The sequence below is a fragment of the Hyperolius riggenbachi genome, chromosome 5 (assembly GCF_040937935.1).
Source record: "Hyperolius riggenbachi isolate aHypRig1 chromosome 5, aHypRig1.pri, whole genome shotgun sequence".
NCBI lineage: Eukaryota > Metazoa > Chordata > Amphibia > Anura > Hyperoliidae > Hyperolius > Hyperolius riggenbachi.
The window spans coordinates 68,402,011-68,427,300 of record NC_090650.1 but is presented as its reverse complement, the minus strand read 5'-3'; the positions used below and the strand labels follow the sequence as shown (position 1 = coordinate 68,427,300).

The 25,290-nt window shown below is 43.8% G+C and overlaps 1 long non-coding RNA gene across 1 annotated transcript in view; it reads left to right on the top strand.

Annotated features, from left to right (window-relative positions):
• LOC137518247 (uncharacterized) overlaps positions 1-23,109 on the top strand; it is a 70,120-nt gene extending 47,011 nt beyond the window's left edge. The window contains exon 3 of the long non-coding RNA XR_011020771.1: positions 22,974-23,109. This is a non-coding gene — a long non-coding RNA (uncharacterized lncRNA). The remainder of the gene's footprint in view (positions 1-22,973) is intronic.
• The last annotated feature ends 2,181 nt before the right edge of the window (positions 23,110-25,290 follow it).

Here is a 25,290-nt window from a genome sequence, read left to right as displayed (position 1 = left end):
TCCTGTCAATGAGCGTGGCCCCCGGAAGATTAGCGACAAGGCATTGTCGCTAATTACATCAGGGCAGCGCAGCACCTCTTCCTCCAGTGTGGCTACATGATAACTGACCAAGCCTGCCCATGCATGCGCAGTAAGCTGGAGCTGTGGGCTCTGTGCTACTGCGGATGCGCAGGTGAGTTTGCGTGGCTACTGCATGGCCATCATAGAGAAAGAGGAGTGGAAAGGGGCCACGCTCAGTGTCAGAGGGCTTCCAACCACTGAGGGGAGGCTCAATAGGATACTGAGGCTTCCCTCTCTTCAGGGTAAGTATTTGATTTTGAGCCTGGGTTCACTTTAACATGGAGCCATATTTTGACCCTTCACCTTTAAGTCAGATGGGACAGGAAAGCTAGGAAAGCCAATTAGCATTTTGACCTCACACCCTTTCCCCCACAAAACAGAAACAAACCTGGCAGCCATTTTACAGTCTGCCTGGAGTCAAGGTAGGTAGAGCTGTGCTGCTGATACAGGGGCCAGATGGATAGCTAGCTGACACTGTTCTGTGTTTTCCTGCGCGCTGTGTAGCTGCTTCCATAGATGGTCTGCTCCTGCTCCTTGCAGTTCTTCCCAAAAGTCCTTTTGAAGACTGATCCTGCTGTTGTCTTTGCTGTTGTCGTTGTTTGGGGTGTGTGGCTTATTATAGTACACCACCTCTGTAGTATAATGTAGTGTGTGGCTGCAATACTGTTACAGCCTGTCACTGTGCTAAAATAAAGTGATTTAGTGATAGTGACAGCACTGTACTTTAAAAAATGTGTGTCACCGGACACTGTGTGTGTTTATGGGGAAGGGGGCATGGTTGACAAGGGGGTTTAAGCTGGGGGGCCAGCCAGCGGAGTTTTACTAGAGGGCGTGATGGGGTAACACGATGTCCCTGAGCTTGCCTATAGTGTTGCCTCTTGCCTCTGTGTTGCACACCACTCTCCATGTTTCCAACACTTTTACCTTCACAGTCGACTTCGGGTTGTGGAGACAGAAGTGCCAGGACGATGGAAAGCGGTGTGCAGCACATGATGGCCTTCTAATGGGAGGTGTTAAGGTGGAGACAGGGTTCTCAGTAGACCCTCATCTAGCCTGTGTATGTAGCTATATTCTTGTAGTGTAAAGAATGACAGTTATAGCTGGCAAAAAAATAAAACTGGCAATGGAAGAACTTTGAAGTATTGATCACAACTTACTACATACACTTACACTGACTAAAATGGAACGCAACGTGGAGTGCATCCCATAGGAGGTGGCGGCTTAGGTTAGTTAACACCATACACAACTTGCGCCCCCCCCCAGCCACTCTAGGATGATTTCATATAATCATTCATGCTCATCCTTAGTCACCGCTAGCTGTACACCTAGTGAATGATAACATGGGAGCATCACAGTGTCTGTTCCTGGCCAGAATCTGGCCACATCACGTTGGAATATTGGGGCTGCCAAGGTGTTATGAATATTTATTATCTGTCTAAATGTGTATAAGCCTCTAACGAGGATGTGGTGTGAGAGGCTTAGACCTGGCTACATTACATTAGCATGAGCTGCAGTTCTGTAATCCACAAACTATGTAGAAGTTGTAACTTAGTGACCACAGCCATGTGTTTTAATAATGGAATGTGACCAAGCTAAAAATAACAAAACTGTGAGTAAATCCTTACACCTCTCAGGGAATTTCCCACACCAATTACTGCTCTTTGCTCTCACACTGTCTGAGCTGCAGACAGAACAGGCAATACATAAACTATGAAAATGGATAACACTCAGGATATGCTCCATGGACGTTTCACAGAGTCGCACTTTGAAGCAGCCATATAAACCAACATTTTCCCAATAGGCTTTTTTTGCAAGGTGTAAATTGGCGTGAATGAAAAAAGGGCGCCGTAAATAAGGGCCCGACTTGATAACGAAATGGCAACGGTTATTAACGAAATCTGATAATGATAAACATAGTTGTCAATCTTTGTTTACGAAAAATTCCATTGTAAAAACAGACGAGAAAGAATAACGAAAGAATATTAACGTTAAATATCGTTACGTAATTCAACAATACAGCTTAACCCAACCCTACCCTCACACAGAACCCTCCCCTGGTGGTGCCTAAAACTAACCACTCCCCTGGTGGCGCCTAACCCTAAGCCCCCCCCCCCCCCGGTGGTGTCTAACCCTAACCACCAACCTCGGTGGTGCCTAACCCTAACCATAACCACTCCCCCTGGTGGTGCCTAAAGATAGCCACTCCCTCTGCAGAAACACCCTTTTACATATAGTAACAATAAAATATTTGATAAAGTAAAGTCTGTACATATAATTGAAATAAAATGACAAGAACTATAACGTTGCAAGCTTCTAAATTGATAACATATTTCAATAACTATAATGTTCTAATGTTGTTAACGATATTTATCGTGGCGCCCTTCTTTCTGCTTTTTTGGCCGTATTAACGATGATTGCATTAAAGTCTATGAGGGTGCCCTTTTTGTCCACCCTCAGCCGGCGCCCTTTTTTCCTGCTACCGTAAAATGGGTTTGTTTAATAGAAAAACAAATCTATAATTTAGATTAGATACAAATGTGTTACTGTAAATCGAAATGCTGGTTTTTCTTTTGGCAAAAACAATCTAAAACAATGTTAACACAGCACCCCATCTAAATAAGCTACCTGGAGGGAAGGTATCTTGAAATGACTGAAGAATGATTACATGAAGGGGGCAGCTTATGTAGAGCTTTGTAGGACAGTGTTAGGAGTTTGTATAGAAGCTGATTGATTGACTAATTGATGATACATCAATAATTTTGAACATATCTGGTCATATCATATCAGGTTTCTCTTCCCCAACCATGTTCTTCATTGCAGATGTTCAGAGCTGCAGTCTTAAGTCTTCCTGAGTACTTCTGTCTGTACCCTGCCCACTTAAAAAGGAACTGTAACCAAGGTTTGAACTTCATCCCAATCAGTAGCTGATACCCCCTTTCTCACAGGAAATCTTTATCTTTTCTCTAATCGATCATCAGGGGGTCTGTACGGCTGATATTGTGGTAAAACCCCTCTTACAGTGTGATGTCATCACCATGGTCCTGACAGTTTTCTGTCTGTGAATCTTGTTGCATTGTGGGAAATAACGGCTTTTTCCAACTGCCAAGCAAGCAGTATCTCCCTCTGTGCATAGAACTCTCATTAAATGAACATTCCGTGCAGATTACCTGGCAGAACTAAAGATATCGCCGCCTGTAAATCAGGAAGAGGAAAGAATTTACAATGGGCAAACACTGACTAAATAATTCTAAATGAATATTGTAAAAAGTAATTTTTTGTTTTTCATTACATTATTTTCACTGTGGTTCCTCTTTAAAGTCTGAATAGCATGATTTCATACTGGGCCAACTAGCAGCACCAGTCACATGCGCACATTAAGTGGTTCTTCAGGACATGTGACTAAGCAGAATTTTAAGTTGCAGAAGGCAAATGGAGATAACGTTTGAGCACTCTGCTTGGAAAGTAGCACTGGTCAACGAGATGCTATTATTCCAACTGGCATGAAAATGCGATGCAAATTGTATGCGGTTTGGAATTAGGCCAATCAAATTTGTCAGAAACAGGATTTGATTGGCCAAATCATAAAGTGCAAGCAATTTGAATCAAATGCATATGCAAGTCAGAATTATTAGCGTTTTATTAACCATTTGGGGCTTATTTATAAAGATGGTGGTAAGCTATTTCATCCAAAATAACGGCACTTCTAAGCAGATCTGTTGATTGTCCTATTTAAAAAATAAACCATAAATGATTGGCACTTTTTGAAAAGGTATCGCCTGTTTTCTTTTGTAGAGCGCTAGATACTTCAATAGAGCAGAGTTGTTTCTTTTACAGCCCCCCCCCCCCCCCTCTCCCTCCCTTCTTTCATGCCTTTTTAACCCCTTACCTCCCACTGAGGCGAGTATTGTTGAGGACGGCTGAATGATAGTGGGACTCCGCTACCTGAACAATACCGGCCATGAGCTTTTCACATTTAAAGGGTAATCCTAACATCTTGCCAGCACTCTTGTAGAATATCATGTACAAGGGGATTATCCCCAAGGCTAGAAGGAGAAGGAGGTAATAGTATGTGGGGAGACTAACGGTGGAATGTGCAAGCCTTATCTACTACTGGACCCCAATATCCTGCCTCTCTCAGGAAAATAGATGTGCCTGTTGACCATTCCCACAAATGGTTAAAGGACCACTATCCTGAAAAAAGTAAGCAGTTAAATCTGACAGAACTGACAGATTTTGGGCCAGTCCATCTCACCATGGGGGATTCTCAGGGTTTTATTTCTTTTCAACAGCATTTCCTAAACAGCAGTTGCAAAGTCTAACAGACAAAATAGTGTGCAAGTGAGTAGGGAGGCTGGCTGGTATCTTACTATTTTGGCAGTTAAACTGCTGCTCAGGAAATGCTGCTGAAAACAAAGAAAACACTGAGAATCCCCCATGAGGAGATGGACTGGCCCAAAACCTGGTTCAGATTTTAACTGCCTACTTTTTTCACGATAGTGGTCCTTTAAAATTAAAATGACAACCACATGGACACAAGACACCCCCCACCCCTCTAAAAAGGGGAAAGGGGGCATAAAAATACATATTTTATGTTTGTACGAAGGGGGGTGGGAGTTGGGGGCGTGTTTTTATTTAAATCTTTTTTAAGTCAAGACAGAAAAGGGGGAATAAATCAGGATTGAAACCAGGAAAGCAGTAATAAATTGTAAGATATTAAGTAAGATGAAATAATTTATAAGAAACATTTTGCATTGGGATTGGGGTTGAAAAGAACTTCTCTAGAACTGAAAATTTTATGTGAAATGAGATGCTTTCATTAACTTGTTTTTTACTGTTGCTATAGAAACACAAACAAACTTTTTCCTTCAGTGAAAATAAGTGCTTACCGTGAAATACGGTTAAAGAGATGAAACTCATAACAAGATATTATAGCATTAGTGATATTATTTTTTAATTCCACCTTGCCCTGTATAAAAATGTTATTTTTTGAATGCATTTGATATCATAGAAAAATACTTTATTTCTATGATTAATTGCTGTGACTGTGTGTAGCCACAGAGTTATCTAGAGGTACAAATTTCACCTCAGGTTAATCCAGCAACAAATGAATGCCATCAAATGTCTTTTCAGATGGAAGCAGCCAGTGTATTATGGAATATAGTGACTGCATACAATGAAAATAGAAAGACCTATATTAACAGTAAAATCCAACTTTCATAACTAAAAGCAATAAAGTGCTACAAAACTCTGCTCATATTTTAAAATTATTGAACATGCTCTCTTCATTTTATTTGTAAGCAGCTATTAATTTCCTAAAATGATAGTGATTCAAACTGCTCTGCTCTGAAACCATGGCAACAGTGTTTGGAGTATAGGCAGACCATAAATTTCCATCTTCCTGCATAAGCAATTAGCTAACTGTCAGGCCTCCCTCTGAACCACATCGCCCCCCCCCCCCCCCACAATCCATCATTAACGTAGAAGCCAGACTAATCTACTCCTCCCACTACTCTGCCTCCATATCTCTCTTATGCAAATCCGTTCAATGGCTCCTGATTCACTTCAGCTTCATGACACTATGTCTGGCATACAAATCTATACACAAGTCCTGCCCAACCTATATCTCTGACCTGGTCAGCAGATACACTCCTGGCCACTCACTTCGCTCCTGCAACGACTCCTCCTAACCACCCCCACGCATTTTGCACTCCCATGCATGACCACAGGACTTCACTAGAGCTGCCCCATGCTGTGGAACGCTCTCCCACTTTCCATCAGGCTTGCTCCCTCCTTCAACACCTTCAAACAAGCCCTCAAATTTCACCTCTTCAAGAAGGCATTCCCCACCCTGCCAATGCCCTAACTCTCTCCACTGAGAACCTTACAATTCAGTCCCCCCATTGTGTCACCACTATTGCGTGAGTACAGTTAGGCTTTTGGTGTAACAGTAGTGTTATAAAAACTTATTTGAATTCCTCAATAAAGGGAAAAAATCTTTTAAAGTAAAAAGTCTACCATTAATGCTATCAAAAAGGTGAAGTGAGGAGCACCTTGGAACGCTGAGGTGTGCCACGACCCCGTCCCAGTGTCTCTTGGGACCACTGTAATCCAAGATATAGAAGGGTCGGCACCACCAAGTAGTAGTTATAGCTCTTTATTCAGCAGTAACAGACGCTGTTTCGGGCTAAACAGCCCTTTATCAAACCGCTCAATCAAGTGTACAAAACCACCACCTTATATACACCCCCACTAAGTGGGTGGCAACACGGGCGGACCTGATGGGGAACTTCAAATGAGATATTACACAGTAAGGAACTCACCAGAGTCACTGGGAATACGTAGGAGTGCGGAAGTAACTCCACCGAATACTGTCCCGCCAGCCGGCCAATCAGAGCAACCAAAAGCCGCCGGCCAATCACAGTGAACATAAGGCACCGTCCTTTCTGGCATATAGACGTCCCGGGCAGACCTCACCACGCATTACACACTGCCACTGGCCAATCAGAGCGGCTAAAGACCGCCAGCCAATCACAGATGTGCATCAGCGCTACCCGGCATGACGACACATTACACTGTGTACGCAAGCGCTGGGTCTGTTCATAGGATGCCTCAGAACGTAAAACAGGGAATGCGGTGCCATGGCTACCCGCACCGCCCATGTAAACAAATAGAGAGGACGTATATTGTAGCAATAATTTCCACAATAGTTTAAGTAAAAACCTATACACCTATACATATATTAAACTCACTAATCCCCAGCAGGTCCTCCAGCATAAAAGTTAAAACAAGGTAAGAGCACCTATAAAATGAAAAGAGAAAAACAGATGTTAGAGACCAACATAATGTTCCACCCTCCACTACAAGCAAAATCTGAGATCATATTCTTTGTTAAGTCCCCCTGGTCCCATAGTGCCTAGTCTGCGTATCCAATATGCTTCCTTGCGTAGCAATTCCTTGTCACGACTCCCACCCCTAAAACCAGCGGAAACCCCATCAATAACCGTGACCCTAAGTTGGGACACCGTATGTCGGAAGTTATGAAAATATTCTGCCACCGTAAGGTTACACTGGGGGTTACGTATATTAGATTTGTGTGATGATATGCGATCCTTAAGACGCTGCGTCGTCTTACCAATATATGACAGACCGCATGGGCATTTAAGCATGTAAACAACATGAGTAGACTCACAGTTATAAAGCCCATTAATCTGTAAAGGAGTACAGAGGGAGGGGTGAGAGAACGTTTTGCCTTTGTTGACATTATTGCACATATGGCAGCTGAGGCATGGGTACATGCCACGCCGACCATCACCCGAACGTATAGGGATTGCCGCCGTGATTTTATCCCGGATGGTGGGAGCACGTTTAAAGGACGTGAGAGGAGGGTACCTGAACTCAGGTATCGCAGGCAACCCATCTCTCAAAATATGCCAATGTTTGCGAATGCTATGAGTGATAGCATCACTGCAAACATTGTATGTGGAGACAAAAGGCAATCTGACCCCCTTACCCCCAACACTACGTTTGACCCTGGGTCTGAAGCAACGGTCCGGATAGCCACGTGCCCTAAATTTCTCCACCATCTCCTGACCGCGCGTCTCCCTAGTCCGTCTATCACTGACTATTCTAGTAACACGAGATAACTGACTGTGAGGTATACTCTCCTTGGTGCCCATGGGGTGAAAGCTGCAAAAGTGAAGCACCGAATTACGATCCGTGCCTTTCACGTGCAGATCTGTCACTACCCCAGAGTCACCAAGGGAGACCATCACGTCCAAAAAAGGAACGCTGGTCTTGTCAGCATGGACAGTGAGACGCACCTGCGGGCAGGAGCTGTGGAGCTGTGCAACAAACTCCTGCAGGCTGCTCTGTGGCCCCCTCCATACGCAAAAGATGTCATCAATAAAACGTAGCCAGCACTTAGCGTGCTGGTGAAAAAGTGAATTAGTGTAAACAAAGGCTTCTTCATAAAGCCCCATGTACAAATTTGCGTAGGAGGGGGCCACATTCGAGCCCATAGCAGTACCCCGTTTCTGCACATAGAATGTACCTGCAAAGGAAAAGTAATTAAACTTCAGCACCATTTCCAACAAAGCAATCGCAAACTTTCGTTGTGCCACTGTAAGGTCAGCCTCCATCATGAGGTACCAATCTACCGCCTCTACACCCCCATCATGAGGGATGGAGGTGTAGAGGCTTTCAACGTCCATGGTAACCAAAAGGACATCGCCACCAAAATCCAATTCTCTCAATTTACCCAAAAACATAGATGTGTCGCGTAGGTAAGAGGGTAAAGCCTGCACTATCGGTTGGAGAAGACCATCGAGGAATTTGGCCACAGGGACAAAAATAGAACCTACCCCTGCCACTATAGGCCTCCCTGGCGGCCTCTCCAACCGTTTGTGTATCTTGGGCAAAATATAGAGGTACGGAGTGCTCGGGAAATCAACCCTGAGGTACCTATACAAACCCTCATCAATGATACCAGATTGCAATGCAGAATTTAATATAACATCAAATTTAGAACGTATCTCAAGTACAGGATCATGATTAATAGGTTCATAGACCTCAGTGTCAGCCAATTGACGTAACACTTCGGCCTCATACATGGTAGTGTCCATCACCACCACGGCCCCGCCCTTGTCAGCTGGACGGACCGTGATGGCAGTGTTCTTTTGTAAAGTACCCAATGCATTCCGTTGGGATGGTGACAAATTGCACTGTACCCTGTATGAACAATGTTGAAAATCAGTTTCCAATTTCTGAAGATCTTCCTGTACCCTGCAAATATAGGCATCAATGACAGGGTGACTAGGGGGTATAAAGTCACTCCGATTTATAAGGCCCAATGATCTTAATTCAAAACGTCCATCAACCGATGGTGTGCGATTAGTGAATTGCGGTACCATGGAGAAAAACTGTTTCAGTTTCAGTGACCTAAAAAAACGATATAGTTCTTGATCCAAGTAGAAAAAGTTGGGAAAGTTTGTAGGGCAATATGACAGACCAAGTTCCAGAACCTTAGTTTCCTCCGCAGATAAAGGGTATGAGGAGATGTTGACAACCAGAGGTTTACTTATTTCCTGGGTCTCAAGATCCTGGGGCTCAAAGGCTGCTTGCCTCTCCCTGCGCCTCCTGCGTCTACGTCCACCCCTCCTGATCCTCCCCCGACACCCACGTTTGGGGACGGATCCCTGGAGCCACCACTAGAAGGATCAGATGCTGGATCTGCCCCTGAGCCTGAACCAGGGACCCTGGGTTTGCGTCCTCGCGGTGGCCTTCCACCTCTCGGGCCCTGGCGTCTCGGAGCTGGTTGTTTCTGCCAGGCGTAGACATAGCCAGAAGTGTAGTCAGCTGTGTCCCGTGCAAACTTCCCTCTTTTCTCATTTTGGACGGCTTTAATAAACTCATCCATCTTCTTATTGAGAAGCTCAATATACTGTAAAAATTCACTGGAACTCATAATGTTCTTAACTTGTGCAATCAGAAGATCTATCTTAGCATCCAAGAGGGGGAGTTCTTGATGTATACGAACTATTGTATGTAACATTGCGTCAAATGCCGCCTTGTTCCATCTACATTCCCATACCTTAGTGAAGGCCACATCCTGAGGGAACATAATTGGGGCGATCTGGGATCGCATAGCTCGCGGAATCCTCCTCACCGTGCAATATTCACTCAACGTCTTAGCGTGCAGATTTAAGTTGATTCTCCGCTTCTTAACAACCTCCAAGTCCCTCTGGAGTGCTCTGACATCGGGTGTTTGCAGGAACTCAGTTTCCCCTTCATCCAGAGCCAAGATCTCAGAAGCTTGAGCTTCATTGTAATAGAAAGTGTCCATCACATTGGTCTCTGCCATCATACAGCCAAGTGCTAAACCTCACAGAGACACTTACTGCAATCAAAAAGGTGAAGTGAGGAGCACCTTGGAACGCTGAGGTGTGCCACGACCCCGTCCCAGTGTCTCTTGGGACCACTGTAATCCAAGATATAGAAGGGTCGGCACCACCAAGTAGTAGTTATAGCTCTTTATTCAACAGTAACAGACGCTGTTTCGGGCTAAACAGCCCTTTATCAAACCGCTCAATCAAGTGTACAAAACCACCACCTTATATACAACCCCACTAAGTGGGTGGCAACACGGGCGGACCTGATGGGGAACTTCAAATGAGATATTACACAGTAAGGAACTCACCAGAGTCACTGGGAATACGTAGGAGTGCGGAAGTAACTCCACCGAATACTGTCCCGCCAGCCGGCTAATCAGAGCAACCAAAAGCCGCCGGCCAATCACAGTGAACATAAGGCACCGTCCTTTCTGGCATATAGACGTCCGGGGCAGACCTCACCACGCATTACACACTGCCACTGGCCAATCAGAGCGGCTAAAAACCGCCGGCCAATCACAGATGTGCATCAGCGCTACCCGGCATGACGACACATTACACTGTGTACGCAAGCGCTGGGTCTGTTCATAGGATGCCTCAGAACGTAAAACAGGGAATGCAGTGCCATGGCTACCCGCACCGCCCATGTAAACAAATAGAGAGGACGTATATTGTAGCAATAATTTCCACAATAGTTTAAGTAAAAACCTATACACCTATACATATATTAAACTCACGAATCCCCAGCAGGTCCTCCCGCATAAAAGTTAAAACAAGGTAAGAGCACCTATAAAATAAAAAGAGAAAAACAGATGTTAGAGACCAACATAATGTTCCACCCTCCACTACAAGCAAAATCTGAGATCATATTCTTTGTTAAGTCCCCCTGGTCCTATAGTGCCTAGTCTGCGTATCCAATATGCTTCCTTGCGTAGCAATTCCTTGTCACGACTCCCACCCCTAAAACCAGCGGAAACCCCATCAATAACCGTGACCCTAAGTTGGGACACCGTATGTCGGAAGTTATGAAAATGTTCTGCCACCGTAAGTTTACACTGGGGGTTACGTATATTAGATTTGTGTGATGATATGCGATCCTTAAGACGCTGCGTCGTCTTACCAATATATGACAGACCGCATGGGCATTTAAGCATGTAAACAACATGAGTAGACTCACAGTTATAAAGCCCATTAATCTGTAAAGGAGTACAGAGGGAGGGGTGAGAGAACGTTTTGCCTTTGATGACATTATTGCACATATGGCAGCTGAGGCATGGGTACATGCCACGCCGACCATCACCCGAACGTATAGGGATTGCCGCCGTGATTTTATCCCGGATGGTGGGAGCACGTTTAAAGGACGTGAGAGGAGGGTACCTGAACTCAGGTATCGCAGGCAACCCATCTCTCAAAATATGCCAATGTTTGCGAATGCTATGAGTGATAGCATCACTGCAAACATTGTATGTGGAGACAAAAGGCAATCTGACCCCCTTACCCCCAACACTACGTTTGACCCTGGGTCTGAAGCAACGGTCCGGATAGCCACGTGCCCTAAATTTCTCCACCATCTCCTGACCGCGCGTCTCCCTAGTCCGTCTATCACTGACTATTCTAGTAACACGAGATAACTGACTGTGAGGTATACTCTCCTTGGTGCCCATGGGGTGAAAGCTGCAAAAGTGAAGCACCGAATTACGATCCGTGCCTTTCACGTGCAGATCTGTCACTACCCCAGAGTCACCAAGGGAGACCATCACGTCCAAAAAAGGAACGCTGGTCTTGTCAGCATGGACAGTGAGACGCACCTGCGGGCAGGAGCTGTGGAGCTGTGCAACAAACTCCTGCAGGCTGCTCTGTGGCCCCCTCCATACGCAAAAGATGTCATCAATAAAACGTAGCCAGCACTAAGCGTGCTGGTGAAAAAGTGAATTAGTGTAAACAAAGGCTTCTTCATAAAGCCCTATGTACAAATTTGCGTAGGAGGGGGCCACAGAGCAGCCTGCAGGAGTTTGTTGCACAGCTCCACAGCTCCTGCCCGCAGGTGCGTCTCACTGTCCATGCTGACAAGACCAGCGTTCCTTTTTTGGACGTGATGGTCTCCCTTGGTGACTCTGGGGTAGTGACAGATCTGCACGTGAAAGGCACGGATCGTAATTCGGTGCTTCACTTTTGCAGCTTTCACCCCATGGGCACCAAGGAGAGTATACCTCACAGTCAGTTATCTCGTGTTACTAGAATAGTCAGTGATAGACGGACTAGGGAGACGCGCGGTCAGGAGATGGGGGAGAAATTTAGGGCACGTGGCTATCCGGACCGTTGCTTCAGACCCAGGGTCCAACGTAGTGTTGGGGGTAAGGGGGTCAGATTGCCTTTTGTCTCCACGTACAATGTTTGCAGTGATGCTATCACTCATAGCATTCGCAAACATTGGCATATTTTGAGAGATGGGTTGCCTGCGATACCTGAGTTCAGGTATCCTCCTCTCATGTCCTTTAAACGTGCTCCCACCATCCGGGATAAAATCACGGCGGCAATCCCTATACGTTCGGGTGATGGTCGGCGTGGCATGTACCCATGCCTCAGCTGCCATATGTGCAATAATGTCATCAAAGGCAAAACGTTCTCTCACCCCTCCCTCTGTACTCCTTTACAGATTAATGGGCTTTATAACTGTGAGTCTACTCATGTTGTTTACATGCTTAAATGCCCATGCGGTCTGTCATATATTGGTAAGACGACGCAGCGTCTTAAGGATCGCATATCATCACACAAATCTAATATACGTAACCCCCAGTGTAACCTTACGGTGGCAGAACATTTTCATAACTTCTGACATACGGTGTCCTAACTTAGGGCCACGGTTATTGATGGGGTTTACGCTGGTTTTAGGGGTGGGAGTCGTGACAAGGAATTGCTACGCAAGGAAGCATATTGGATATGCAGACTAGGCACTATGGGACCAGGGGGACTTAACAAAGAATATGATCTCAGATTTTGCTTGTAGTGGAGGGTGGAACATTATGTTGGTCTCTAACATCTGTTTTTCTCTTTTTATTTTATAGGTGCTCTTACCTTGTTTTAACTTTTATGCGGGAGGACCTGCTGGGGATTCGTGAGTTTAATATATGTATAGGTGTATAGGTTTTTACTTAAACTATTGTGGAAATTATTGCTACAATATACGTCCTCTCTATTTGTTTACATGGGCGGTGCGGGTAGCCATGGCACCGCATTCCCTGTTTTACGTTCTGAGGCATCCTATGAACAGACCCAGCGCTTGCGTACACAGTGTAATGTGTTGTCATGCCGGGTAGCGCTGATGCACATCTGTGATTGGCCGGCGGTCTTTAGCCGCTCTGATTGGCCAGTGGCAATGTGTAATGCGTGGTGAGGTCTGCCCCGGACGTCTATATGCCAGAAAGGACGGTGCCTTATGTTCACTGTGATTGGCCGGCGGCTTTTGGTTGCTCTGATTGGCCGGCTGGCGGGACAGTATTCGGTGGAGTTACTTCCGCACTCCTACGTATTCCCAGTGACTCTGGTGAGTTCCTTACTGTGTAATATCTCATTTGAAGTTCCCCATCAGGTCCGCCCGTGTTGCCACCCACTTAGTGGGGGTGTATATAAGGTGGTGGTTTTGTACACTTGATTGAGCGGTTTGATAAAGGGCTGTTTAGCCCGAAACAGCGTCTGTTACTGCTGAATAAAGAGCTATAACTACTACTTGGTGGTGCCGACCCTTTTATATCTTGGATTACCATTAATGCTATAACATAAATCAGTATTACGCATCATTTTATAATCAAAGGGAACATTCTGTTTTAAGTCAGGGCCAACATTATTTTCAATTTCAATTCTACTTCTTCAGTCATATCAACAATACACCTCTTTGGAACCCCCCTCAGACTCCTAACCTGCATAGGTAATACGCTACACATCTAAGTATGGCTCATTTAAAAAAGATCAAGTTTTTTTTAAAATTAATGAAAAATAATTTTATGATGGTCTGTAAAATCTTAATAATTCAAAGTTGATAAAAATGTGATGCTAATTTTATACAGCTTGGGCAAGGGCATAATACTAGTGGCCCAGGCACCTTAACAAAAGTATCATGGTGCCTCAAGTCCCCCCCCCCCCCCCCCTTGTGTCATAGTTGCAAACCTTTTCCCTACAGTATAGCTAGACTACCCTCTCCTTCAACATTCTGTAGAGTAAGCACAGGAGCACTGTTATATCTAACTAGTCCATGTTCACGATGTATCAGGCTTTTTCTTGCTCCTGGCATCTGCACATTTTGCACTGACATTTTACTCTCGATCTCTTAATGCATGTCATGTCATCAGGGGCCTCCGGAGGGCAGCATAGAGCGTGCAGATGCTCAGAGGAAGAAGAAACCCAATAAAGTTATATTTGTTTTTCATCCGGCTTTAGAAGCACATTGCAAACCATCAGATCTTTGCTCACCACAGTTAGCCTAATTAAAAGATTATTGTAATTTTCTCAATGTTATTAAATACGTCTGTGAGTCTCTTATAATTGGAAAGCATTTGTTTGAATCTGACGTGTTCGATATTAAAAGAAAAGCTTTGATTAATATGCTGCCTCTTTTGTGCTGAATATCAAAGGCAGGTAATGTTTTGTCTGTTTCAATGGATTCTCTTGAGTGCGTTCAGGGAAAATACAGAACGGTATAAATTGGCCACCCACACTTAGACAGCATTTTCTGCTCAGTGAACTTGGGCATCATTAGCAGATTCTGGCGTCTACTGTGCGCCGAGGGTCATCTGACGGCCACTAGTACAGACAGACAATTCTCACTGAACTCTGCATGGCCCAGATGAAATGTAGAAGGTCGCGCCTGGAGCAAAGTGATCAATAAAGTAGGTGGTAAGCTACAGTAATAATTACACAACAGGAAAGCCGATACATATTGATGCACTATAAATACCAAAGGAATATACACGTGGGCTGGGCAGTTTTCAGAAATTAATAATGGGGACTTTACACAACGGCATCATGTAAAGAGTTTGTTTTACTATGTTAAACCTCAGCTTCAGACTGAGCACCCATCTTCTCCCTTTTCCCTACAAATGTACAGTAAAAATGTCCCAGTATACATTTAACCCAAATGCACAATGTGTAGTCATTTGACCAGTCCTAGATACATCCTTCCTGTTATTCCTCCTAGAGGAGAAGAGCGAGTGATCCAACAACTCATTAACCTCTATAGATGTGAAATAAAGGCACAACGGAATGTGGGCGCCGAGATATAGCAATAGTAGAATATTGGTAACATTTACCGATATTGCACTATTTTCGAATGTCAATTTTAGTCAGTAAAATATTTGTAAATATTACAAATATTTTACTGCAGCTAAACTTAACCCTAATCTCATACAGATTAGAGTTATGTTTAGCTGAATGCCATTGCATTCAGTTCCACTGTTACTGCTGGCTACTTCACTTGGGTGCTGCAATGCTTGGGGGGTATACTTTCAGTGTCAGTGTGTGTGCTCAAGACTATGTAGCTGGGTAATGGAAGAAGCTCCACAGGTGGCCACAGGAGTAATGAACAAGGGAGCAAGATTTCCCAGAGCAACTGCAACTCTGGGCTTCCGATATCGCCTATAACACTAGATGCTAAGTGGTACAATACACAACAGATGTAGTCGGTAACAGGCTAGGGTCATACACGTTAGATCAGATGGCTGCGGTACAATGGTCTAGGCGGAATCGAAGTCGGTAACAGGCTAAGGTCATACACATTAATTCAGAAAAATAACAAACGGCTCAACTAACGGATAAATATATATCACAGATCTGCATATATATTTATCAAGAAACTAGCTAAAGCACAAGTAATACCAATTAACAAGACAACCAACAGACAGACAGACGGAATGCTTTGCCAATCTAGTCACTGCCCCAGCGACGGCAAACATTCACACTGACATAGCCAAGACTAACAGGTAGGAGCATAACTAATGGCAACCGCTGCTTTAGTTACATCCTCAAGAACAAGGCAAGAAGGAATACAACCAGTCACCAACGTGTTGATGGCAGAATCCAAGCTATCAGGATCAGAAGGACTGTATCCCTACGGATACAGTAAACGTCCAAGCAAGAAACAAGTTTAACCACTTAAGCCCGAAGGGTTGAAATTTTTTTACATCCGAGCAACTTTTATCCCCCATTCATTTGCCAATAACTTTATCACTACTCATCACAATTAATTGATCTATATCTTGTTTTTTCCGCCACCAATTAGGCTTTCTGTGGGTGGTATATTTTGCTAAGAGCCACTTTACTGTAAATGCATTTTAACAGGAAGAATAAGAAAAAAATGGAAAAAAATTCATTATTTCTCAGTTTTCAGCCATTATAGTTTTAAAATAATACATGCCTCCATAATTAAAACTCACGTATTGTATTTGCCCATATGCCCCGGGTATTTCACCGTTAAAATTATGTCCCTATCACAATGTATGGCGACAATATTTTATTTGGAAATAAAGGTGCATTTTTTCCGTTTTGCGTCCATCACTGTTTAGAAGCCCATAATTTATTAAATCATATTGATATACTCCTTTGACATGAATATTTAAAAAGTTCAGACCCTTAGGTAACTATTTATGTTTTTTTGTTTTTTTTTTATTATTGTAATTTTTTTTTTTTTTTATTTAAACTTGTATGTGGGTATTTTTTGGTGTGGGAGGTAAACAGGGTTTTTTTTAATATATTTATAGGTTTATTCTTAAAGAGAACCCGAGGTGGCTTTGTATAACGTTAGTGGGGCACAGAGGCTGGTTGGGCACACTAACACCAGCCTCTGTTGCCCCATTGTGTGTGTCAAAGACCCCCCTGCTCGCCGCTATCCTCCCCGCAGTGCTGGCGACACGCAGCGCGTCGCCAGCACAATGTTTACCCTAGCGCTGTCTGTCAGCGCCGCTCCCCCGCCTCCTCCGCATCGCCGCTACCCGCCCTCGTCCCTTCCCTCCAATCAGCGTGAGGGAAGGGACGAGGGCGGGTAGCGGCGATGCGGAGGAGGCGGCGGAGCGGCGCTGACAGACAGCGCTAGGGTAAACATTGTGCTGGCGACACGCTGCGTGTCGCCAGCATTGCGGGGGTATAGCGGCGAGCAGGGGGGTCTTTGACACACACAATGGGGCAACAGAGGCTGGTGTTAGTGTGCCCAACCAGCCTCTGTGCCCCACTAACGTTATACAAAGCCACCTCGGGTTCTCTTTAAAACTTTTTTTTTTTGGGTGTAATTTGCTATTTGGCCACAAGATGGCCAGAATCAAAAAGTCCTGGGAGCGATCGATCTCGCTCCCAGGCAGAAGAAAGGAGACCAGAGCTCAGAAAAGCCGCAGCGTCTGAAGAGACGCTGTCGGCTTTTCTCCGGGGGGGGGGGTGTCCGATCAGCGAAAGGGATTTTATCTCTTCATTCCTTAAGTTACCTCTTCTGTAGTTAATTTACCTCCTCTGTAGTTAATTTACCTCCTCTGTAGTTATTTTCACACGCAGTTAATAAACAGCCTGTCTTTAACTCTGGAGTTATTTTAAGGATTGAAGAGTTAACTTAAAGACAGAAGAGTTAACTTTAGGTTTGCCTGAGGTAAAATGTTTCCAGAATACTACATGCCTTGTCACCATGCTGATAACTCTAGAAGAGTTATTAAAGACAGGAGATAAGCTTAGTGAATTGAGGCCAATGAGACTTAGGCTGGTTTCACAGTGGGACGTTACAGGCGCACGTTAGAGCAGCCTGTAACGCAGCCCACCGCACAGCAATGAAAAATCAATGGGCTGTTCACAGTGCCCACGTTGCGTTACTTAGTAACGCTGCGCCATAAGACAACGTACTGCATGCAGTACTTTATAAGCGGCAGAGCCGCGTTAGACTGCTTGCACATGCTCAGTAACATTGGGGAGGAGCGTAGAGCGGCCAGGCACATGGCTAATTAATATTCACTGCAGGGTGTGACGTACAGTGTTTACTTCCTGGAGCGGCCGCTCTGTGCGGCGATTGGCTGGGCGGGACCACGTGATGCCGCATGCGTCCAAGAGTACGCATCGCGGCATCACAGACACCAGAGTGAGCTGCACAACGCGGCTCACTCTGACGTCCACAGCAGAGAGCACCAGGCGTTTCGTTAGGGGCACGTTATGCAACCATAACGTCCCCTAAAACGCAACATCCTGGTGTGAAACCAGCCTTATTGCGAATGCAAGTAGATAAGTCAGAACTGCAACCGACAGAACATGCTACAGGAGAGATCCTGACAGGTGCACAGCAGGGTACACAGATCAAAGCCCTAGCAGAAGAATGGGACTCACAATTGGATTGCAACAGACCAATGGGAATCCTCTCTCCCAAGGAAGGATAATTCTCATTTATTCACTGAGTAGTGGACCAATGATAATCTTTCCTAGTGGAGGGGAGGATTCCCATTGGTCTGCTTCAATTCAATGGGGAGCCTCATATGCCTCTGTTGGGGCTCCAATCTGTATGCCAGTGTTTTCCCCTGCAGTGGACCTGAGCAGGGGTGGAACCAAGTGGAAGGCAGCAGGTGAACTGGACAGGTAGATAAATAAGCGGACTGGATGCACAACGGAAAGTAATGTGAATGACGGAACACAGCATATCCTAAGTGCGTCTGCTATGAATGAGCCGGTGTGCATCCATACAGCAAGAACCCAGCCTGAGGTTTAGGTGTCAGAATTCAGATTATCAGTATGGATGACAGGTTACGGTTAGCAGAAGGATGGGACTGGGAGAATGACAACATCCCTGATCAAATCCTTATCACTTAGTAAATACGTTGTGCCCTCACTGGAGTCAGCCTACCCAATTATAAACATAACAACACTGTGGAACTGTTGGGGAAAGCACTAAGGTTGACTCTATGAGTGAGGAAGAATCATCTAACATGAAAAGGGGAAATAAAGGGGAAGAGTGCACAACACTGCTGGAGGCTTGAAACTGCGGTCTCTGAGGTCACTCCCTGGTCAAGATGGTGAACCCAATATGGATGGAAAGTTAGAGGGACAGCCCTGTCTCACCCCAACCCCCTCTTCTAATGGTTAACTCCCTTAAGGTCCTTTTCCACTAGCTGTGATCCACTTCAAAAAGCAGTTTACAGCCATTTTGCCAATGGCTAGAGCAGTGTTCCCCAACCCTGTCCTTAGGCCCACCAACAGTGCATTTTTTGTGGAAATCCAGAAGTAGTTTATCAACTTTGCTGTGGCATTAATTATCTCACCTGTGCATGTTTGTGGTTTTCTGCAAAACATGCACTGTTGGTGGGCCTTAAGGATAGGGTTGGGGAACTTTGCACTAGAGCACCGTGATTTGCATGTAAATCACTGTACTTATTTCCCACTAGTATGCAGAGATCCTCCAGCACCCAAGGCTGAGACACCAAAGTACGTCCCTCCATCCCTCCTACCCCAGCCATCACACACTGATTGCTATTGGACTAAGAGGCAGCCCAGGGCCCCATACACCTTAATCTCTTGTTAATTGGCTTTCAATCACTGCAATGTATCCCATTTTCTTATTTCTCTCTGCTTCAAACACAGTAGTGGAATGATAGCTGAGTGAGCTTTGCGCCCCTTACTACACTGTGCCCCGAGGCAGGAGCCTCTCTTGCCTCTGCCTCGGCTCCGCCCTGCTAGTATGCGTCTTTTTTGATCACTTGCCTCTTTTGTCGCTGGCTTGCACGATTCCCATTGCGATCGCTCTCCGCATCCGTCAACTACGCCACAAGCGAACGGCAGTGAAAAAAGGGCCCTTAAGGGGAGTTTAATTTTATATCTTTTGATGTACAGGTGCTCAAGTTTCTTTAAAGCCGAAAATGCTGGAAAAAATTTGAATCAGTCTGAGTAAATTTGAAGTATGAGGGTCAGTTAAAATCAACCAAATGTTGTCGGCAAAGAGATTAGCTTTGTATTGGTCAGAACCAAGAGAAACACTAGAGACATCTGGTGAAATATGGATGTTCAGTTACGATGTTTTACCAGTAGTTATTTACAAGGACAGGCCTAATTTCAGAAACTCTCTCCAGTGAGATATAAACAAAGTCTTCGCTTGCAAGAGTTTCATCCGAGTTTTACCTTAGAATCTGCTTTGATAGATAAGCATACAATAAACAGCATAGCCATATAAAAGTACTGCTTGTTCAAACCTAAAATAAATGATGAATCACATTCTGCAAGCCGGAGACGAGCTCTAGTCTTCATCAGCTATGCCTAAGAATAGTATCAAAACTGGTTGATAGTTCTGTAGAAACTATGCAGCTCACAGAGCTCAAAACGCTTTCCTTCAGGGGTGTGGTTAAAGGGAACCCAAGGTGAGAGGCATATGGAGGCTGACATGTTTATTTCATTTTAAACAATGCACGTTGCCTGGCTGTCTTGCTAATCCTCTGCCTCTAATACATTTAGCCAGAGACCCCGATAAGATGTCTATGACAAAATCTGACAAGATTAGCTGCATGCTCGTTTGGTTCTGTGATTTAGAATCTACTGACCAGAAAGATCAGCAGGACTGCCATGCAACTGGTATTGTTTAAAAGGAAATAAATATGGCAGCTTCCATAAGTCTCTCACCTCGGGTTCCTTTTAATTTTCCAGAAATTCCAGAGTAAGTCCTGGTACCCACTAGCAGAGATTTTCTAAGTGCTTGTGATTTGTAAAGCTATTGTAATGCTATGGGTGATTTTTTTTTTTGAAAATCACATGCATCAAGTGGGATTACACACATGGCATTGCATTAGCTTTTCAAATCACAAGCGTTCAGAAAAGCACTGCTTGTAGGTCCTTGGCCTACCTCTGGGCACTAAAGAAATGATAGACGTGTAATGTAAAAAGAGCACCCTGGTGTGGTCACAAAAAATTAGACATAACAGAAAAATATGTGAATTTAGGTCACAGTTTACCTGATTTACTCATACAGTGGCCTCAATTCACTAAGATCATGCTGGAGATAATAAGGCAAGAGAAAACGTACCTCCACACAGTGAGAGAGTTATTTTACCTCTTCATTCCTTAAGTGACCTCCTCTGTAGTTAAGTTACCTCCTCTGTAGTCATTTTCACCTGCAGTTAATTAACAACCTGTCTTTAACTCTGGAGTTATTTTAAGGATTGAAGAGTTAACTTAAAGACAGCAGAGTTAACTTTAGGTATGCCTGAGATAAAATGTTTCCTGAATCCTACATGCCTCGTCACCATGGTAATAACTATAGAAACGTTATTAAAGACAGGAGATAAGCTTAGTGAATTGAGGCCATTGCCTCATATGTTTGGTGGGCCACAGACAAGCACCACTGCAGTTCTAAAGGTGGCCACACACGATACAATAAAATGATCCGATTGTACGGTAATTCGATAAAAACGATCGGATCTCCCGAAAAAAATCTAAAGTTTTTTTTTCATTCGACTGAAAAATCAGATCGTATTTCCAGTTTTCTTCGATTTTAATCGATCCGGAATGCCAGATATTTTTCTTCAATCTTTCTGAAGATTGTGTGGTGTGTGTTGGATTGTCAATTTATTAATATGCACACCCTAGCAATTTTGCCAGAGTTTCCAATCATTTTTATAATAATTGGGGGGAAAATTGGACATGCGTGTGTGGTATATTGGTCATATTTTTGAAATGTTACAATCAGTCAGAAAAATTGATTGCAATTCTTAAATTGAACAGATATTTAAAAAATTGTATGGTGTGTGGCCACCTTATGGCTACACTGTCACATGTGCTCCTAAGGAAAAGATGTAAACTAAAAATGTAAAATAAAAAATATGAAAACAAACCTCTGAAATTATATACTTTACTAAGCAGGTATGCAGAGTACCTAGCAAGCTCATGGTGAACCAGAACTCCCAGGAGTGTGTAAGGGGCTACAAAGGACCAAAAAAGCTCTGGTGCTACAATCCGAAACAGTCTGTATGCATGTTGGATTATTGTGGCTCTGTACAGTTAACAAGCTGACAGCGGTTCTGGAGGTGTGGCTAGCTTTCAGGGACAACAACAAAAAAGTGATGCACTGTGTTACATCTCAGATCTCACTCCAACCTGAATAAGCGCAAAAACTTCTGTTTTGCATAGCATCTTAGTAAAAGGACTTTTTGGGTTCTTTGTAGCCCCTTACACACTTCTCGGAGTTATGGCTCACCATGAACTTGTTGGGTACTCTGTAACTCTGCGTGTTTCAACTCTTATTCCATACAGCCATATTAATCCATGCCATGCACTGATGAGGACCAACCAATCAATCAGAAACCAATCAGAAACAATCTGTATGCATGTTAGATCAACAGATCTTGAGGTGTGTTTAGCATACAAGGACAACAATGGTTGCTTTGCATATTCAGCAGTGATGCACTAGGAGACATCTCAGAGCTCACTCTAACCTGAACAATCGTAAATACTTTCTGTTTTAAGAAGGCACACATCTGTTTTCTTAAGCAGGTATGAAAGGCAAACTCTAATGTGCAGATATCAATGAATGACATGCATATTTTACTTATGTCAAGCATATAATAATAGACGTCAGATACCATTGACAAGCAGATAATATATTTTCTAGGTAGAAATATATAAGCATAAAATGAGACCTACTGGACAAGGGAATGTGAGAAATAATTATGTGTCACAAACAATCTATGCAGATATATTACATATGCTCACATTTGTTTTGCTGTTGATGTGAAGCAGAATTTGATTAGGGTAAGTTGCCCCATTTTGTGCATTGGTAATTACCTTTTTTGGGCAAAGTTGTCCTAAAAAGAGGCTGTGTCATAGAGGAACCAGTGATGTCATGGAAAATCAGTACCATTATGATTTGCATATTCACTTGCAATGTATTATAGGGGTAACTTCCTGCTTTGATGAAGCTAAATAGTTTGGGACTACTTTTGTGTGGAATACAATAAACCAGCCTCAACTTTGGAAACAGACTGGATGGTGCAGTTCTTTCTTTCTCTAACTACTCTTTTATGTGCAACCCTCTAGGTGCAGTAGTCCACCTCATTGAAGGACACCACACTTCCTATTCCAGCAGGCCCCTACGTGCAGAAGACCCATTTTCATGTGCAGCTCTTATATACAGAAACGTGTTAAAGCGGGATTGTCACCATAAAAAGCAAATTTCAACAGCAACTGGTCTGAGTGTATTAAGTGATAAGATTCTAATCCTGCATTCAAAACTTTCAAAACTTTTTCTGCTGTTATGATTTGGAGTTATCCCATGCTTAAGGAGCACTGGACCTTTGGTAGTCAGTGCCAAACAGTTGCATGCTGGGAGTTCTTTTTATCTATAATATATTCCACCTCTTCCATTTTTTCCCCTGCCTGGCTGCCTCTCTGAAACACAACCCCCTGCTCACTTGTGTTTACAAGCAAGGCTGAGGTGACTTGGAGGAGAAAAGAAAAAAAAAGTAAAGGGCAGAAATTACATCAGGATTTAGCCTAAACTGTGGGCAAAAGACATGGTTCCCACCAGGGACAGAATTCTCTTCATTTACTATATAACATTCACTGAAATCAAAACGTGGACAGTACAATACATGTGTTATGTAAGTAGATCAAGTATTTATCTACTTATATATGTGTTTATTTTCCCTAGTATGGCTAATCCTCCTGCTTTAAGGCAATTCTAGATCCTTCACAAGGCAACCTTGATGGATGTCTAGAACCAGGATCTTGGCTGGCAGCTCCTTTGAACTCCCTCTCCATTTCTCTGCAGGAATGACAAACCGGGCAAGTCTAAGCTTGTGTTGTGCCTAGAATGCTATTATACCTTACTCAAACTCTGCCTATAGGGAATGCCTATTGTGATCTTTGCCAAAATCCAGCTCTAACAATATTCATTGAAAGCCTGTGAGATGTAAGCAAAATATCCCTTGCAGTGGCATTCATAGTGGGGCAGATACGTGCATGAATAATTGAAACAAATCTGTTGCAAAACCGGTGTAGAAGTGGTGAGGAAGCTCAGAGCAGCCAATCAGAATCCTTTATCTGGACATCTTCTCCATTTTTGCATCAGTTCTCCTCCAGTATTCCTTGCACTAGTTCTGATAAATCTACCCCAGAACTTTCTACTCAACATGTCTAACTGTAAGCATATAGACTGTAGGAACAACAAGCCACTGCCTTGTTTTATAACTAAGGCAGAAAGTCAGACATTAATCACCAGGGTTCCTTGAGGACATTGCAGAGGTTCCCTGTCATTTCTCCTTCCAGTGAGACTGGCTTCAGTTGGGTTGGTGAAAGAGTGCCTCCTTGGCTCATCTATAAAAAGAAGGGCCACATTGGGAATCAGTATGATAAAAAGTAATAAAAAAATGAATCAGTTCATCTCGGCGCTCAGCACCAAAGCCTCGAAGCTGAGCGCATCCATAGCACTAGTTCTATGCTGCACGGAGTGCGTAAGAGTAATTTGGGGATATGGCAATCACCAGACCCCGAATTACATCTTCCTCCGAATTGCTACAACTCAGAGAAGGAATAGTATTTAAGCCGCCGGGGAGTTTATCGCCAGCAGGAAGAGCCGTCATTCGGCTCACCCTGTGCCAAGCTGCCCGACGCCTACATAATATGTACTCATAAAAAACGATGATATTAATTAAGATCCCTATTATAAGGGAGCACTATAATTGTGGGAGCTATAATAAGAAATACTTGCACTGGCTACTAAAATAGAGAGCACTATAGAGGAGGAACATGGAGGGGGCTAAACAAGGAGGCTGTTAAAGTTTTAAAACGTTTTTAGCCACATCTTTTAAAGACCGTGCCTACTGCAAAATAAATACCCACTCCACTAATACAGGGGTTCCCTGAGATCTGAATATTATAGGAAGGGTTCCTCCAAGGTGAAAAGTTTGAGACTGCATTAATGATTAGCAGGATCTTTTAGGATGAGCACTTCTTAAAATTATCCCAGGGTTAGCCTATCAATGGTCGCTTTAGGAAAAAATGTTTTGATTGCACCTGTGTTTATCCACTGGGAGAGAGCCAGAACTTTCACACATTCTTGTTTAAACAGCGTTGCTTTAGCTCTGCAACAATACATATCAAAAAACGTGATGAACATAACACGTTGAACAGGCAGAGGCCAAGTGAGTGAGTTAATCAGACATCACAGACACGCTGTGTGTTCAGCAAGGGGTGTAGCTCAGCAAAGTTTAATTAAACTTAACTTATTTTTGGAGAAACACTGAAGTGGCCAATTGTGATCTCATACTGAAAATGGCGGAGATCTGGCTGCAATGCTGGGACTCTGCTTATAATAGTTCTTGAGCCACACCAATCAGAACAGCTATTTGCCTTC